Here is an 18,751-nt window from a genome sequence, read left to right on the forward strand (position 1 = left end):
AAAATCAATAACTCTGACATTCCAATCAACCTTGAAATTAACTCCATTCTGACTGAAACTTCAGCCACTGAGCAGACATTTTTTGATGTGCAATCATGCACTTTTTCCTTGGGGTGGAAAATTAACTGCATAATTTGGAATCATATGGAGAGTTGTATACCTCCTTTTCCATGTGTTGCTATCAGTTTGTAAAAGAAGGACATGTAAAATATTTGATATAGAAGACATGTAGTCTGGCTTTGGTAGCTCCTAAAGCTTGGTTTTGTCACCAATTATTTCAGATTTCTTGTCTACTCATATAAATTTTTTTTTTTATTAAGTAGCCTAATCAGGGAAACAGCTGAGCTACTCTGGGTTCTCTGCAAGACTGACTTATGAGCCAGCCGGAACACTTAGTGATTTGGAAAAAGCCTGTGTCTTAATGGGCATTGCTGGAACCACTCATGACCTCCATAAAGGGTTTGAAGATGCTGAGTGTGGAATCAAACCACAGGGTTTGATTGCAATATCACCTTGGTTTGCCACATAGGAAGGGTCCATTTACCATGTCTCTTTTTAACACATGGAAAATAAATTGCTTCCAATATCTTTACCCTGAGCAAGTGATCATCCTTGAGCTTACAAAGAGGTTTTTCCTGGCTGAATAAACTCACCAGAAGGGAAGGTAGTAGTGACATTGTTTTTCTGGTCATGGATACCATACACATTAATGCATCCATCTTCCACAATTTGTCCACCAGATGCTCACATTGGCAGAAATGAAAATTAGTTCAGGATTCTTCACACTATGTAGATGTTGACATAACTAGCAATCATATTGATTAGTTAACATGACCAAGGTTGGAGAGAGCATTGTAAGGGGGTGTCAGGTCATGCCTGACTTGTTAATAAAACAGCAAGGCTAAAATGAGAGAGATACAGTTGAAAGAGAACTCATAGTGGAGGATCAGAGGGAGAGAAGTATAGATTGAGACAAGTAATCTCCAGTCACATTTCAATAAATGAAGGAGAAAGGGTACATTTAGGTTAAAAAAATGCCCCCCCCCACCACTGCCTCAGGAAGGAGAGAGACTTAAAAGCAGGAAAAATAGATGGCAACAAAGTTTCTTGATCTGTGATCACTTTGTGGTGTCATCTTGCTTCTAGAGCCTTGGAATTGGCTCTGAAATTCTTATTATGAGGTCACTGTAAGAATGGTCTTCCAGTAGTCCTGGGAATGATGGTTTAGATCTAGCTTGGTGTGGCTCATGTGAATCCAGGAAGATTTTTCTTTTTTTTTATTATCATGGTCATGTAGGCAGTTAGCAGTACATCATCAGGTCCTCCTCAGCAAGGTAACAGTGCATGCCTTCTCCTAAAAATCTTGATGTTCACCTGAATTCCTGGTCAAAAAAGATGGCAAGATTTATCAATCAGTGAAGGTCATACCTTTTTTACTTATGGACAATATTTTCCAAGAATACTATTTCTTGTATAATAGCTAATCATAACATCGAATTGTCCACTCAAGTTCCCATAATGTTTACTCAATTCTGGAATATAAGATTTTGAAATGCCAGTAGATATAAGATGTCCAAAAACTATAAAAGAGGTTATTCTATGTCTATATTTGGAGAATAACATATTTTTGTAAGGGCCGAAGGTAATGCCTTTAGCCATTTAAATCCAGGTTCTTTCTAAAGTCATTTTTATGTCTAGAATTTTATGTTCCACTTGTTCCGATGATTGAAGATGGGGATGTGCAGTATGGCTTGGGCAACTACAAGATTTGGTTTTTGTCTCCTTACCAAGTTATTGTAGATTTTTAGTCTACCCATAGGAAATTTCTGGTGTTAGGTAGCCTAATTAGGGAAGCAGCTGAGCTGCCACAGGTTATGTGAGACTGGCCTATGCATCTGCCCAAACATTTGGTGATTTGGCAAAAGTTTGTGCTGTAAAAGCCAGAGCTGGAACCACTTATTACCTCTGTGAAGGAAGTGGTTTATTTCTTCAAAAAATTTATTTCTTCATCTGATTCAATGATAAAGGAGTGCCGAAATGAGGAAAATCTCAGTTACTAATGTCTTTATCACTATCATGGTGTTTTGTTTTTTTTTTTTTTTTTTTTTTTTACAAAGAGTGATAAATTGTAGAGGAGTTAGAAGACAAAGAAAAGAGGTTTAACCTTCTAGGAGAAGTAATTTGTGGGGTAGTGACTAGGAAATATATGGGAGAACTAATGAAAGATAGGGGTTATTTTAGTAAGATTGTATGTATCTATTTCAGCATTGACACCCAGTCTCCAGTGATAAGAATGTTCTCATGTGAGAAAATATTTGTAACTATCTATTCAACAAGGGATTAATATCCAGAATATACAAGGAACTCAAAACTCAACAGGAAAAACTAGTCCGATTAAAAAATGGGCAAATGATCTGAATAGGTATTTCTCAAAAGAAGAGATACAAATGGCCAAGAAGTCACGTATGACATAACAACCTTACGGTCAATCATCAATCACAGCGGTCCTATAAGATTATAATGGAACTGAAAAATTCCTATTGCCTAAAGATGTAATCATTTAATGTCATGCAGTAATGCATTTCCTTTACTATGTTTAGATACACAAATACTTACCATTGTGTTATAGTTGCTTATAGAATTCAGTAACATGCTGTACAGGTTTGTAGCCCCAGGGCAATAGGCTATACCATATAGTCTAGGTGTGTAGTAGGCTATACCATCTAGGTTTGTGTAAGTATACACTATGACATTTGCCCAATGTTGAAATTGCCTAATTATGCATTTCTCATAAGATATTCTGCTATTAAGTGACACGAATATAGATGAAAAATGCTCAACATCACTAAACATTAGGGAAATCAAAACCACAGGGAAATGTCATCTCAGTCCAGTTAAAATGGCCATTATCAAAAAGACATAAAATGAACATGTTCTAGTGAGGGTACAGAAAAAGGGGACTTTTTTTTTTTTTTTGAAACATTGTCTTGTTCTGTTGCGCAGGCTAGAGTTCAGTGGCATCATCATAGCTTCATAGCTTACTGCAACCTTGAACTAGCAGGCTCAAGCAATCCTCCTCAGCTTCCTGAATAGCTAGGATTACAGGCATGTGCTACTATGCCTAGATAATTCTTCTATGTTTTGTAGAGACAGAGTCTCACTCTTCCTCAGGCTGGTTTGGAACTCCTGACCTCAAGCAATCCTCCTGACTTGGCCTCCCAAAGTGCTAGGATTATAGGTGTGAGCCACTGCACCTGGCCTGGGCACTCTTATACTTTCTTGTTAGGAATGTAAATAAATTAGTACAGTCACTATGCAAAATGGAATTAAATTTCCTTAAAAAAACTAAAAAATGGAACTAAATATGATCTAGCAATACCACTACTGTCTATACATCCAAAGGAAAGGAAATTGGTGTGTCAAAGAGATACCTGCACTGCCATATTTTTTGCAGTATTATTCATAATAGCCAAGATATGGAATCAATCTATGTGTCCATCAACAGATGAATAGATAAAGGAAATGTATATATACACAATGGAATATAATTTAGCCACAAAACATAATGAAATCCTGTCTTTTGCTGTAGCATCGATGAAGCTGAAAGACATTATGTTAAGTTAAATAACCCAGCACAGAAAATAAAATACCTAATGGTTTCACTTATATGTGGAAGCTAAAAATGTTGATCTCATAGAAGAAGAGAGTAAAATAGTAGTTATTTGAAGTCGGGAAGAGTAGGCAGGAAGAGGGATAAAGAGAAGTAGGTTAATGGATACGAAATTACAGTACAATAGGAGGAATAAGTTCTAGTGTTCTATAGGGATAAAGGGTGATTATACTTGACAACAATTTACTATACAATTTCAAATAGCTAGATGAGAGAACAATAATTTACTGTACAATTTCAAATAGCTAGATGAGAGAATTTATAATGTTCCCAACATAAATGACAAATGTTTGAGATGATAGATATTAAAATTACCTTGATGTTATCATTATTTGTACCCCATAAATAGGTGCGATTAGTAAGTATGAATTATAGATAAAAAAATGTTCTCTTCTTCCTGGTATAGGGAGGATACCTTGTCCATGAGAAATTTTATGTTTTGCTTCAAGCAGCAAGGATGCAATCAGAGAGCCCTTTCTCATAAGATATTCTGCTATTGCTCAATTACCTCCAGCTCACAATATGCCAAAATGTGTATGTTCTGAACCCCTTCACAGGCATTGGGTTAAGTGTTTTATGTATATTTTTTCATTTTATGTAAATTTCATTAAAATCTCACAGCAGACATATGAGATGGTTGCTTAATATGTACCTTTTACAGTTAAAATACAAAACTAAGGTGAGGTAAAGTTACATAGTTTGGGCACGGTTACATTGATACTGAGAAGCCAGATTCTAGGCATGTTGGTCCTAATCTAGAAAACTAAATCACTTAATTCCAGTAGTTTAGACATTTATAGATATTACTTAAGGAATCCTCAGATAAAAATTCTCTTCTGGTCACTGAAAAGATTAAGTAACTCGCTTAAGGCCAGTTAATTGTAATAAAGTGGCTGCCCTTAGGATTCAAAACCCTGGTGTGTCAGACTTTAAGGCTTTTGTGTATCCAAGTGATTTGATCCCTTACACAGTAAAAAAAAAATACATCTTACACTGTTTACTCAGTATACACATATATAAATATATAACTGAATGAAAAGGGTCATAAAATAATACCCTTATTACATGCAATGGCACTCTGTTACTTCCTGTCTTAACCTATCCTATCCTATGCTAAACCTTTAAAGTCTATTTTACTTATTTTAAAAAATGCTCAATACAACCAATTAAATTTATTTTATGGCCAGCTTTTAAGTTGTGAGTTCAGTTTGTAAAAAAATGCTAAGTGTAAGCCTACCTAATATTACTTTCTTGGATCATTATCTGACAATTACCCTCTATTGTACTTAAAATGCATAGGACTATGTAGGTGATATTTAGCTGATGCTCTGAAATGCTCTTTCTAATTAGATTTTGGTCAGAGATAATTCACTGTGTGAAGGCCTAACCAAACTCTCCCCTGGAAGGGTTGATTTAGCTCTCCTATTTCCCCTTTAAGGAGAAGCATGTGATCTCTGTTGAGGATAATCACCAACAGCCTCTCATATTGGTAGAGATAAAGGGGAAATTTAATTATAAGCAAAACTTGTTCTGAGTTTCTACAATTTGAAATGAATTTTGCTAGTTAAGACTCTTCCTGTCTCTCATTTTTTATTAACCACATTCTTTAAAGGAGAATTATGTTATTATTACTCCCAAACATCTCTATATTGTATAAATCAGTGTCCATAGTAAATATTTCTGTGATGTTCTTGGGCTAGGAATTTACAATCTCTAAGGTTTTCTCAAGATACTTGTAATCTAATTATATACATTGTCCTTTGGCTCCCAAATGGTCAAAAATAACTCTCTCTATACCTATTACAGCTGCCCTTCTTATAGTTTGGAATAAATTCAAATAAGCCATAATCAAGATTTAATAATATTGGTAGTCTAGGGGAAGTAACCCTACACTTTAGATTTACATAGATTTCTATAAAAATACTTTACAGGCATCATTTCACACATCTTAGCACTCTTGGAAGTTAGATACATTTATGTATTACCCATATAGTTAAATATTTGAAGATTGAGTAATTTGGATCCTCAGGCTGTTGCATGACAGAGCTAGAAATGGAAATAAAGCCTCAATCCTTTTCTGGATCTGGGCTCCTCAATCATTTTAGACATGTGTGTCACCAGTCTCCAGCTCCCATGAACAGATAGAAGACTCAGTTAAGATAGAAAATAAAAGGTTAAAAGCGGAGGGGGCGGAGCAAGATGGCGGACGAATAACACCGCCAGACAGAGGGTCTCTACAGAAAAGACCAATTCTAGCAGAAACTAGAGGAAAGAAGCAAGAAGACGAGCATACAGCGGACAAGGGCCGGAAGGAGGGGTACCTGAGACCCCGGGAGACTCCACGGGAGGAGGCTGCGGAGGAGAACTGGAGGCTGAGACCACCGGAGCAGCCCGGAGACCAGCGGCAAGGGTAGGTGGAATTGCTGTTTCCCCTCCCCTGCATTCGGGACTGCTGGCGGGCTCCCCAGCGGGTGGAGAGACCTGCGGACATCAGCCCAGAGACTGCCGCCGCTTGCCAACGGTGAGCCTGTAGCAGACGTGGCACCAGGTTCCCAACTTCCTCCGGGCACCTCCGTGTGCACGGACCCGAGCCGCGCGGCAGGCGCCATATTGCCTCCTCCTCCCCTCCGCCGACCCTACCCGCGGCTGCCCAGAGAGACAATACAGCCACCAGCCGGAGGCACCTCCAGGGAACGGGACCTTCCCGTTTGGGACCCCGCCCGCCCTCCCAGGTGCTGCTGGCACCGTGTTCCCAGGAAAACGGTGCCGACTCAGAGGCTGAGAGACATAGATCCAGCTTGGGCTCCCTGTGGGTGAATTAGGACCGGAAATCCTCTCCCTGGTGGGAATACAGTTTGAACTCTGGGACCCAGAGGTCGGACCTGCAGACCAGATCCCCTGCACCGAGGGCTAGCATTGCCCCGGGCACAGAAGGATTATACGCGAACAGCCTACTGAGGGCTGTGTGCCTCCAGGGGCGGATCGGCGTCCTAGAGGGCAACCCTCCTCCCAGGAGGAGGCCGTGCGCCCAACCCAGGTGGCGTTCCTGTGCAGGGAACCTCCCCGCCGGCACCACAGTCCGGGGAGGCCTGGTGGCTTGTGGTCTGGCCTGCTGGCAGAGGCCCAGGAGTAGCTGCAGAGTTGGGGAGGGTGGAAAGAAGCGAGGCCTGCTGCAGACTGCGGGTCTCAGACAGCCCCACCCCCACCTCCAGACTTTCTGGCTGAGCGGGACCATTCCAGCCCTGCCCTGACAGCTTTCCCTGTAAGCTGAGAACAGAACTTTGACCCCTGCTAACGGCCTGAGGGCAGGCTTACCCAACCCAGCTCCGCCCAGAACAAGAGCTGATAACAGGACTCAAAATCAACACCATAGCCTGTTCCTCCAAGCAAACGCCACCTACTGACAGGGGCGGCATCTTGCACAGCCTTTCCACGGCATCCACTGACTCAATATACAGGGAGTGGTCCAATTTCACCCACAGGCACCACCTAACGCCTCAGAAACTAAACAAGGTGTGTGAATACCCAAACAATAACCTAAGGAAAGAAACAACAACTGATCGACATGGGAAGAAGTCAGCGAAAGAACTCAGGAAATATGAAGAACCAAACGGAAAACACACCCCCAAGGAGGAGCACCAGCCCCCTAGAAACGGACACCGACCAAAATCAGGCAACCAATATGACAGAAAAGGAATTTCGTATGTGGATCATAAGAACACTCACCCAGCTGCAACAACAACTCAATAACCAACACCAAGAAAACACAAAAAACCTCCAAGAAATGGAACAAAGGTTCAACAAAGAGATTGACACAGTGAAGAAAACTTTAACCGAAGTCCTGGAGATGAAGAATCAACTCAGAGAACTACAAAATACTGTGGAAAGTCTCAAGAACAGGGTAGATCAAGCAGAAGAAAGAATCTCAGAGCTTGAAGATAACACCTTCCAATTAAATAAATCAGTCACAGAAATACAGCAGAGAAACAAGAGAAAAGACCAAAGCCTACAAGAGCTGTGGGATTATGTGAAAAAACCTAACGTGAGGGTCATAGGTTTAGCCGAAAGGGAGGAAGACAACACTCAAGGGCTGGACAAGCTTTTTGAAGATATAATAGAGGAAAATTTCCCAGGCCTTGCTCAAAATCTCGATATACAAGTTCAAGAAGCCCAGAGGACCCCTGGGAGATTCAATGCAAACAGGAAGACGTCACAACATGCAGTCATCAGACTGACCAAAGTATCAACTAAAGAGGCCCTTCTAAGAGCTGTAAGACAAAAGAAGCAAGTGACATACAAGGGAAAGCCAATTCGAATAACATCAGACTTCTCTAATGAGACTTTACAAGCAAGGAGAGACTGGGGCCCCATTCTCACTCTTTTGAAACAAAACAATGCCCAGCCTAGAATATTATTCCCTGCAAAACTAAGCTTCATATATGAAGGAGAAATAAAAACATTCTCAGACAAGCAAAGGCTCAGAGAATTCACCAAGACAAGACCAGCCCTACAAGAAGTACTTAAAACAGCGTTACCCACGGAACATCATAATAATAATCCACGGATATAAAAACAACCAAAACCCAAAGATATTAAAGGCCAGATATTACAATGGCTCAAGACAGAAATCATAGCAACAACATCCAACCCAACAGAATGATCAGTAATCTACCTTACCTATCAGTTCTCTCAATAAATGTGAATGGCTTAAACTCTCCACTCAAGAGACATAGGCTGGCTGAATGGATAAGAAAATACAGGCCAAGTATATGCTGTCTTCAGGAAACACATTTAACCTGCAAGGATGCACATAGACTAAAAATAAAAGGGTGGAGATCAATATTCCAAGCAAATAGAAACCAAAAGAAGGCCGGTGTGGCAGTTCTAATTTCAGACGATTTAGTTTTTAAACCAACAAAAGTAGTAAAAGACAAAGAGGGTCAGTATATAATGGTGAAGGGCACAGTCCAACAAGAGGAGATAACAATTTTAAATATATATGCACCCAACTTAGGTGCACCCAGATTCATAAAGCAAACCTTACTGGAGCTAAGCAAATGGATTAATAGCAACTCCATAATCGCCGGAGATTTCAACACCCCACTGACGGCACGAGACAGATCCTCCAAACAGAAAATTAATAAAGAAATAATGGACTTAAACAAAACTCTAGAACAATTGGGTCTGACAGACATCTACAGAACATTCTACCCAAAATCCACTGAATATACGTTCTTCTCATCAGCTCACGGGACATTCTCTAAGATTGACCATATCCTAGGACACAAAGAAAATCTCAAGAAATTTAAAAAAATAGAAATCATACCATGTACTTTCTCAGATCACAGTGGAATAAAACTAGAAATCAACCCTAACAGAAACTCACATTTCTACACAAAAACGTGGAAATTAAACAACCTCCTACTAAATGATTACTTCGTAAATGAAGAAATCAAGACGGAAATAAAAAACTTCTATGAAGAAAACGACAATGGAGAGACAAGTTATCAACTCCTCTGGGACACAGCTAAAGCAGTTCTGAGAGGAAAGTTTATCTCCATAAATGCCTATAACCAAAAGGCAAGAAGATCACAAATAGACAATCTAATGAAACGACTCAAAGAGCTGGAAAAAGAAGAACAGACCAACCCCAAACCCAGCAGAAGAACTGAAATCAACAAGATCAAATCAGAACTAAACGAAATTGAAAACAGGAAAGCTATTCAGGAGATTAATAAAACAAAAAGTTGGTTCTTTGAAAAAATAAACAAAATTGACACGCCATTGGCTAAGCTAACGAAAAGCAGAAAAGAGAAATCTCTAATAAGCTCCATCAGGAATGAAAAAGGAGATATCACAACTGATCCCAAAGAGATACAAGATACAATTTATGAATACTACAAAAATCTTTATGCACACAAACTGGAAAATGTGGAGGAAATGGACAAATTTCTAGAAACACACAGCCTCCCTAGGCTCAACCAGGAAGAAATAGATTCCCTGAACAGACCAATCTCAACAGCTGAAATAGAAACAGCAATTAAAAATCTCCCTAAAAAGAAAAGTCCCGGTCCAGATGGCTTCACACCTGAATTTTACCATACTTACAAAGAAGAACTAGTACCTATTTTGCAGAAACTATTCCACAACATCGAGAAGAACGGAAACCTCCCCGACACCTTTTATGAAGCGAATATTACTCTGATACCAAAACCAGGAAACAATGCAACAAAAAAAGAAAACTACAGACCAATATCCCTAATGAATATAGATGCAAAAATTTTCAACAAAATCTTAGCTAACCGAATCCAGACACTTATCAAAAAAATAATCCACCACGACCAAGTGGGCTTCATCCCAGGGATGCAGGGATGGTTCAACATACGTAAATCTATAAATGCAATTCACCACATAAACAGAAGCAAAAACAAAGACCACATGATTCTTTCAATAGATGCAGAAAAAGCTTTTGACAAAATTCAACACCCTTTCATGATACGAACACTTAAGAAAATAGGCATAGAAGGGACGTACCTAAAAATGATACAAGCCATATATGACAGACCCGTAGCCAACATCATACTGAATGGGGAAAGACTGAAATCATTCCCACTTAGAACTGGAACCAGACAAGGCTGCCCACTATCTCCACTTCTATTCAACATAGTGCTGGAAGTCTTGGCTACAGCAATCAGACAGGAAAATGGAATCAAAGGTATCCAAATAGGGGCAGAAGAGATCAAACTTTCACTGTTTGCTGATGATATGATATTGTATCTAGAAAACCCCAAGGATTCAACCAAGAAACTCCTGGAACTGATCAATGAATTTAGTAAAGTCTCAGGATACAAAATTAATACACAGAAATCAGAGGCATTCATATACGCCAACAACAATCAAATTGAGAACCAAATCAAAGACTCAATTCCCTTCACAATAGCAACAAAGAAATTAAAGTACCTAGGAATATATTTAACCAAAGAGGTAAAAGACCTCTACAGGGAGAACTATGAAACACTGAGGAAGGAAATAGCAGAGGATGTAAACAGATGGAAATCCATACCATGCTCGTGGATCGGCAGACTCAATATCGTCAAAATGTCTATACTACCCAAACTGATCTACAGATTCAATGCAATACCTATTAAAATCCCATCAGCATTCTTCACAGATATAGAAAAAATAATTTTACGCTTCGTATGGAACCAAAGAAGACCCCGAATATCAAGAGCAATTCTAGGCAACAAAAACAAAATGGGAGGCATTAATATGCCAGATATTAAACTATACTACAAAGCTGTAGTAATTAAAACAATATGGTATTGGCACAAAAACAGGAATATTGACCAGTGGAACATATGTGAGAATCCTGATATAAAACCATCCTCATATAGCCGTCTCATCTTTGACAAAGCAGACAAAAACATACGCTGGGGAAAAGAATCCCTCTTCAATAAATGGTGCTGGGAAAACTGGATAGCCACCTGTAGAAGGCTAAAACAGGACCCACACCTTTCACCTCTCACAAAAACCAACTCACGCTGGATAACAGACTTAAACCTAAGATATGAAACTATTAGAACTCTAGAGGAAAAAGTTGGAAACACTCTCCTAGACATTGGCCTGGGCAAAGAGTTTATGAAGAAGTCCCCAAAGGCAATCACAGCAGCAACAAAAATAAATAAATGGGACATGATCAAACTACAAAGCTTCTGCACAGCCAAAGAAATAGTCATGAAAGTAAACAGACAACCTACAGAATGGGAGAAAATTTTTGCATCCTATGCATCCGATAAGGGACTGATAACTAGAATATACTTAGAACTCATGAAAATTAGGAAGAAAAAATCAAATAACCCCATTAAAAAGTGGGCAAAGGACTTGAACAGAAATTTTTCTAAAGAAGACAGAAGAATGGCCAACAAACATATGAAGAAATGCTCAACATCTGTAATCATCAGGGAAATGCAAATCAAAACCACAATGAGATATCACTTAACCCCAGTGAGAATGGCCTTTATCAAAAAATCTCCAAACAATAAATGCTGGCGTGGTTGCGGAGAGAGAGGAACACTCCTACACTGCTGGTGGGACTGCAAACTAGTTCAACCTCTGTGGAAAGCAATATGGAGATACCTTAAAGCGATACAAGTGAATCTACCATTTGATCCAGCAATCCCATTGCTGGGCATCTACCCAAATGATCCAGTGACACTCTACAAAAAAGACACCTGCACTCGAATGTTTATAGCAGCACAATTCATAATTGCAAGGCTGTGGAAACAGCCCAAGTGCCCATCAATCAAAGAATGGATTAATAAAATGTGGTATATGTACACCATGGAGTACTATTCAGCTCTAAGAAACAATGGTGATATAGCACACCTTATATTTTCCTGGTTAGAGCTGGAACCCATACTACTAAGTGAAGTATCCCAAGAATGGAAAAACAAGCACCAGATATATTCTCCAGCAAACTGGTATTAACTGAGTAGCACCTAAGCGGACACATAGGTGCTACAGTAATAGGGTATTGGGCAGGTGGGAGGGGGGAGGGGGGCGGGTATATACATACATAGTGGGTGAGATGTGCACCATCTGGGGGATGGTCATGATGGAGACTCAGACTTTTGGAGGGAGGGGGGGAAATGGGCATTTATTGAAACCTTAAAATCTGTACCCCCATAATATGCCAAAATAAAAAAAAATAATTAAAAAAAAAAAAAAAGAAAAAAAAAAAATAAAAGGTTAAAAGCAAAGGTGAGAAAAAAGTCATTGTAAAGAAAGACATTAATGTTTCTCGTGCTGCTTTGTGGCATAAATATTTTCTAATCTTGTACTTTATATTACACCATTACCTAGAAAGAATGATGGCAGTTGGTTCTGGGAAGACATTTTATTACTTAGGGCTTCAGGCATAGTTTCATTTTCACAACATGCACATTCCTTTTTTTTTTTTTTTTTTTTAAAGAGACGAGGATTTCTATGTTTTGCCCAGGATGGAATTTGGTGGCTGTTCACACATGAGATATTGGCACACTACAGCCTCAAACTCCTGGGCTCAAGAGATCTTCCGGCCTCAGCCTCCCAAGTAGCTGGGACCACAAGAGTGACCCACCATGCCCAGCTCTTCAAAATGTACATGTTTTATTTTTTTTCCTGTGAACTTGGGTAGAGAAATAAAAGTGTGCATTCTTAAGGTAGATGAGAGTACATGTCTTTTTAAAAACATAGGTAATTAACCAGTTAAAACTCTGACAAGATTTTTGACCCTGTCATCTTTCCTAAAGGAAAATTCTATCTGCATCCTAATTGCTCCATTTAAAGGACTGGCATCTCTATAGGCTCCAAATATCTTAATTAGATAAGAGGAAAAATATTTATCATGTTGTATTTTCAAGGTAATATCATATATTATTTTTATTGGCATTTATCTTAATCATTGCTTAATGTGCTTAGTTACATTTGATGAGGTTGGGTCCCTAGTACCTTTAGACAAAGGGAATTTCTGAACACATAGGTAGTTTCTGTTTGTGTTTGACCATAGTGGCCATTTGGATCTTTAATATAATCCCATATATGTCAGATTTAGTAAGTGTGACTTTGGAAAATCAGAGAAATAAATCCCAAAAGTCATCTGACTGGCCAGGGGAAGAGAAACACTATTATTATATAATAATATAAGGTAAATTGCAGACTCATAGCCCATATTATGGCTATTACACTTTTGTGAATTCATTATGCAATGCACCTGTAGTAATAGAAGTGTTTGTTACTTTTTTAAACTTTGACTTGACTTGATACTAAGCCCTTTTGCTTATTAGTGCAGGCAGCTGAGCCACTTTAATCACGGAAGAACTAGAATTTGGTCCTAGGATTATGATGGTGGGATGTTGGATTGACTGAAAGTCAAGCATCACTGAGCTTAGCATTGGGTTTCAGAAGTGGCATTGCAGAGAGCATCCCTAGCAGAGCTATTGTGTTTTTGATTAGCACATTGCATTTAGAGGCTGTTCAAGTCTTTATTCAGTTATTTAGTTTCAGTCATATCTGAGTGTCAGCCTCATGCTTGGCTCTAGAAAACATACTTGTCTTCTGAATAAGGCTGAGCTTTATGGGTTCTGGATGATGTGCTTCACTTTTTGTTTGAATATCTTGATTTTAAAGTGTCGTAATTGTCCATAAGTTTGAATTTACTGAAATTCAAAGTACATCAACTTCATTTACTTAATTAAGTAACTCATTTAGCATGCACAACAAGGGAGACTGACAAAGATTCTCCCCTTGACCAAACTAATCAAGCTCATCCGTGCATTCTGTTTAGTTATCTGTGCTTCTGTGTCCTTCCTTTTAGAGTCCAGCTGTAGCAAGAATCCCCGATTCTCTGTATCAGATCACTCACTCTTAGGGGTTCTTCTTCCTCCATCATCCCTCAAGTGATATCTGATCACCCTGGCCAGCTGCCAGCAAGAATATTGTTAGGTCAGTTTAGCCAGAATCCCCCTTATCCCTGATGTTTCCCCTTAGTAATTTTCTATCCACTGACCCCACACATTGCTTTTTGGGTATAAATTCCCATTTTTCCTTGCTGTATTTGGAATTGAGCTCAGTTATAATAAATACTGAGGTTTCATTGAACATATTGCAATAGTTTTTCTGAATAAAATGTTTTGACTCATTCAATTATTGCTCAGTACTGGATTTTTTTTTGGACAGCTCCATGGCTTCTGATTGGTAGCTTCAGTTTTTGTTTGAACATCTTCATTTCAGAGTGTCACCATTGGCTATAATTTTGAGTTTGCTGAAATTCAAAGTACAAGTTAATTCAAAACTAAATAACTGATTTAACTTCTCAAAAGATTAATTATTTATTTAATTGACTGGAAGAAAGGCTGCCTTTCTTCACCAAATAGGTTAAATACTACAGAGCTAACAGATTGGGGCAACTTCTTATCTAATCACATCTTAGAGGAAAACTTTATGATTTTCACTTTAAAAACATTTTTTTCAGAATATTATGGGGGGTATAAATGTTTAGGTTACATATATTGCCTTTGCCCTGCCCAACTCAGAGCTACAAACATGCCCATCCCCCAGACATGCATACTGCACCCATTAGGTGTGAATATACCCATCTCTCCCTCCCTCCTCCCACCTGCCTGACACCTGATGAATGTTCTACCATATGTGCACATATGTGTTGATCAATTAGTACCAATTGATGGTGAGTAAATGTGGTGCTTGTTTTTCCACTCTTGTGATACTTCACTTAGTAGAATGGGCTCCGTTTCCATCCAGGATAATACAAGAGGTGTTTTTTGTAGCTGAGTAGTATTCCATGGTATACATATACCACATTTTATTAACCCACTCATGTATTGATGGGCACTTGGGCTATTTCCACATCTTGGCAATTGTGAATTGTGCTGCTATAAACATTTGAGTGCAGATGTCTTTTTATAGAATGCCTTTTTTCCTTGGGATAGATGCCCAGTAATGGGATTGCTGGATCAAATGGTAGTTCTCCTCTTAACTCTTTGAAGGCTGGGCATTGTGGCTCATGCCTATAATCCTAGCACTCTGGGAGGTTGAGGTGCGGAGGATTGCTTGAGCTCAGGAGTTTGAGACCAGCCTAAGCAAAATTGAGACCCCATCTCTACTAAAAATAGCTAAATATTAGCCAGACCTCGTGCGCCCGTAGTCCCAGCAACTCCTTGGACCTGGAGGTATAAGTCAGCCTTTTGGTTGAATTTATGAAGTAAGTACCCGAAAAACAATACACATTCTACAAAATGTGATTAGGATACAAAGACAATAAACTTGGGGCCTGATGCTCATGAGGAATTTTGCCTTTTATTTTTCATGTTAAAGAATGATTCTCACAATATTTATGGAAGTATTTTAGATACATTAAAATTACCTTCATTATCATGAGGCTAGAGGCTATCTTTTCAGTCCTGTAATAATGCCTAGATCATGTTAGTTGTTATGAGGACTATAGGGAAATGGAGACTGGGGAGGTGCCTTGTGAAGACTGAAACCTTTGACTCTCTCCTGTGCCCCTCCCCCTTCAGTAATGTCATGTCTGCTTTCACCAAAGCTATAATATTGTCTTTATCAATATCTGTCTCATGTATGAATTTTTACCTTCATATTTATAACAATTTATATTAAAAGTCAATAATAATTTTAATGATAAGAGGATAATGTCTAAATTCAGTTCTTTTTTTTTAGTTTAACATCTATTTTATTATTTTACTTCATTGGATATTTTGATTGTTTTCTATTTTTACTTCTTTTCTTTTTCTTTTTTATTTCAGCATATTATGGGGGTACAAAAATTAAGGTTACGTATATTGGCCTTGCCCTCTCTCCCCCCTTGAGTCAGAGCTTTAAGCATGACCATCCCCCAGACAGTGCGCCTCACACTCATTATGTATGTATATACCCATCCCCTACTTCCCCCTCCCATGTGCCCCACACCCGATTAATGTTATTCCTATATGTCCACTTAGGTGTTGGTCAGTAATACCAATTTGCTGGTGAGTACATGTGGTGCTTATTTTTCCATTCTTGGGATACTTCACTTAGTAGAATGGGTTCCAGCTCTATCCAGAAAAATACAAGAGGTGCTATATCACCATTGTTTCTTATAGCTGAATAGTACTCCATGGTATACATATACCACATTTTATTAATCCACTCATGTATTGATGGGCACTTGGGTTGTTTCTACAACTTTGCAATTGTGAATTGTGCTGCTATAAACATTCGAGTGCAGGTGTCTTCTTTACAGAGTGTCTTTTGTTCTTTTGGGTAGATGCCCAGTAGTGGGATTGCTGGATCAAATGGTAGATCTACTTGTGTCGCTTTAAGGTATCTCCATATTGCTTTCCACAGAGGTTGAACTAGTTTGCAGTCCCAACAGCAGTGTAGGAGTGTTCCTATCTCTCCGCATCCAGGCCAACATTTATTGTTTGGGGACTTTTTGATAAAGGCCATTTTTACTGGAGATAAATGATATCTCATTGCAGTTTTGATTTGCATTTCCCTGATGACTAGAGATGTTGAGCATTTTTTCATGTTTGTTGGCCATTATTCTGTCTTCTTTTGAAACATTTTTGTTCATGTCCTTTGCCCACTTTTTGATAGGGTTGTTTGATTTTTTTCTTGCTGATTTTCGTGAGTTCTAAATAGATTCTAGTTATCAGCCCCTTATTGGATGTGTAGCTTGTGAAAATTTTCTCCCATTCTGTAGGTTATCTGTTTGCTCTCATGACTATTTCTTTGGCTGTGCAGAAGCTGTTCAGTTTCATCAGGTCCCATTTATTTATTTTTGTTGTTTCTGTGATTGCCTTTGGGGTCTTCTTCCTAAATTCTTTGCCTAGGCCAATGTCTAGAAGAGTATTTCCAACATTTTCCTCTAGAATTCTTTCTTTTCTTTTCTTTTCTTTTTTTTTTTTTTTTTTTGAGGTAGAGTCTCACTTTGTTGCCCAGGCTAGAGTGAGTGCCATGGCGTCAGCAAGCTCACAGCCACCTCAAACTCCTGGGCTCAAGCAATCCTCCTGCCTCAGCCTCCCAAGTAGCTGGGACTACAGGCATGCACAACCATGCCTGGTTAATTTTTTCTATATATATATTAGTTGGCCAATTAATTTGTTTCTATTTATAGTAGAGACAGGGTCTTGCTCTTGCTCAGGCTGGTTTCGAACTCCTGACCTCAAGCAATCCGCCCGTCTTGGCCTCCCAGAGTGCTAGGATTACAGGCGTGAGCCACCGCACCCGGCCTCCTCTAGAATTCTAATAGTTTCATACCTTAGGTTTAAGTCTGTTACCCAGTGTGAGCTGATTTTTGTGAGAGGTAAAAGGTGTGGATCCTGTTTCAGTCTTCTACATGTAGCTATTCAGTTTTCCCAGCACCAGTTATAGAATAAGGATTCTTTTCCCCAGTGTATGTTTTTGTCTGCTTTGTTAAAGATTAGATGGCAGTATGAGGATGGTTTTATATCTGGGTTCTCAGTTCTCTGAATTCAGTTATTTCCTTACAGCTACTATATTCATAGACTCATGGGAAATGGGAACGCCAAAAGGTAGATTCTAGAGACAGTTTCCTAACTGACTTCTATATCCATTCGTTATAATTCTCTAAGGAGAAAGCATTTGTTATGGAAATGAAGCATTTGTTTTGGAAAAGAAGAACAAAGTATTAAGCTAAGAAATCTGGCTCTTTTGTTTGGCTTTTTCTGTCTGATATTATTTTCTCCTTACCTCAAAAACCCCAATTTTTCCATAAAATCATGTTGTATACCTTAAATATATACAACATAATTTATTTGAAAAAAAAATCCCAAACAGCACGTCCTCTTCCCAAAAATTAAACAAGAACTCCTTGTACAAGCATCCTGCTGAATAAAGTGTAGGGATATTTATGGTTCTTTTTCTTCCTCCACTCAAGAGAAGCTAAGCTCAAATTTCTTCTGGCACACTTAATTTCTTCACTTTGTTTCCACTTTTTATTTGAGAAACATTATGATGATTGGATAAAAGAAAATTAGAAGCTCAAAAATATATTTAACAAGTCTGACAGGGAGGCTGACCCTTGTAATCTCAGCATTTTGGAAGGCTGAGTTGGGAAGATTGTTTTTGAGGCCAGAAATTGGAGACTGGCCTGGGCAACATGAGGAAACTAAGTCCCCACAAAAAATAAAAAAATCAAGTGAGTGTGTGGGTGTGTGCTTGTAGTCTCAGCTATTCTAGATGGTGAGTTAGGAAGATCACTGGAGCCCAAGAATTTGAGGTTACAGTGAGATATGATCGGGCTACTGCACTCTATCTTGGGGGACAGAGAAAATCCCTGTCTCTTAAAAAAAAATACACACAGAGTATATTCAGAAATTACATCTTTCTTTAAATTTTTCTAAATGTTATCAATTTCTTAAGCATGTACTTACATGTTTTTGTATATGTCTAATTATAGTGTGTGTTTTTGTAGTTTATTTCACTTAGTATTTTAGGCAAATACCTTTACATGTTGTTTCATTATCTTTATATCTAGTTCTGATACCTGCATAAATTCCCTCA

At 38.7% G+C, this 18,751-nt stretch overlaps 1 protein-coding gene across 1 annotated transcript in view; it reads left to right on the forward strand.

Annotated features, from left to right (window-relative positions):
* The first annotated feature begins 862 nt into the window (after nucleotides 1-862).
* LOC105884793 (hyaluronidase PH-20-like) overlaps nucleotides 863-18,751 on the forward strand; it is a 29,587-nt gene continuing 11,698 nt past the window's right edge. The window contains exon 1 of the mRNA XM_076006593.1: nucleotides 863-1,334. The gene's annotated coding sequence lies outside the window, so the exon portion shown is untranslated. The remainder of the gene's footprint in view (nucleotides 1,335-18,751) is intronic.

The sequence above is a fragment of the Microcebus murinus genome, chromosome 9, assembly GCF_040939455.1.
Source record: "Microcebus murinus isolate Inina chromosome 9, M.murinus_Inina_mat1.0, whole genome shotgun sequence".
Lineage (NCBI taxonomy): Eukaryota > Metazoa > Chordata > Mammalia > Primates > Cheirogaleidae > Microcebus > Microcebus murinus.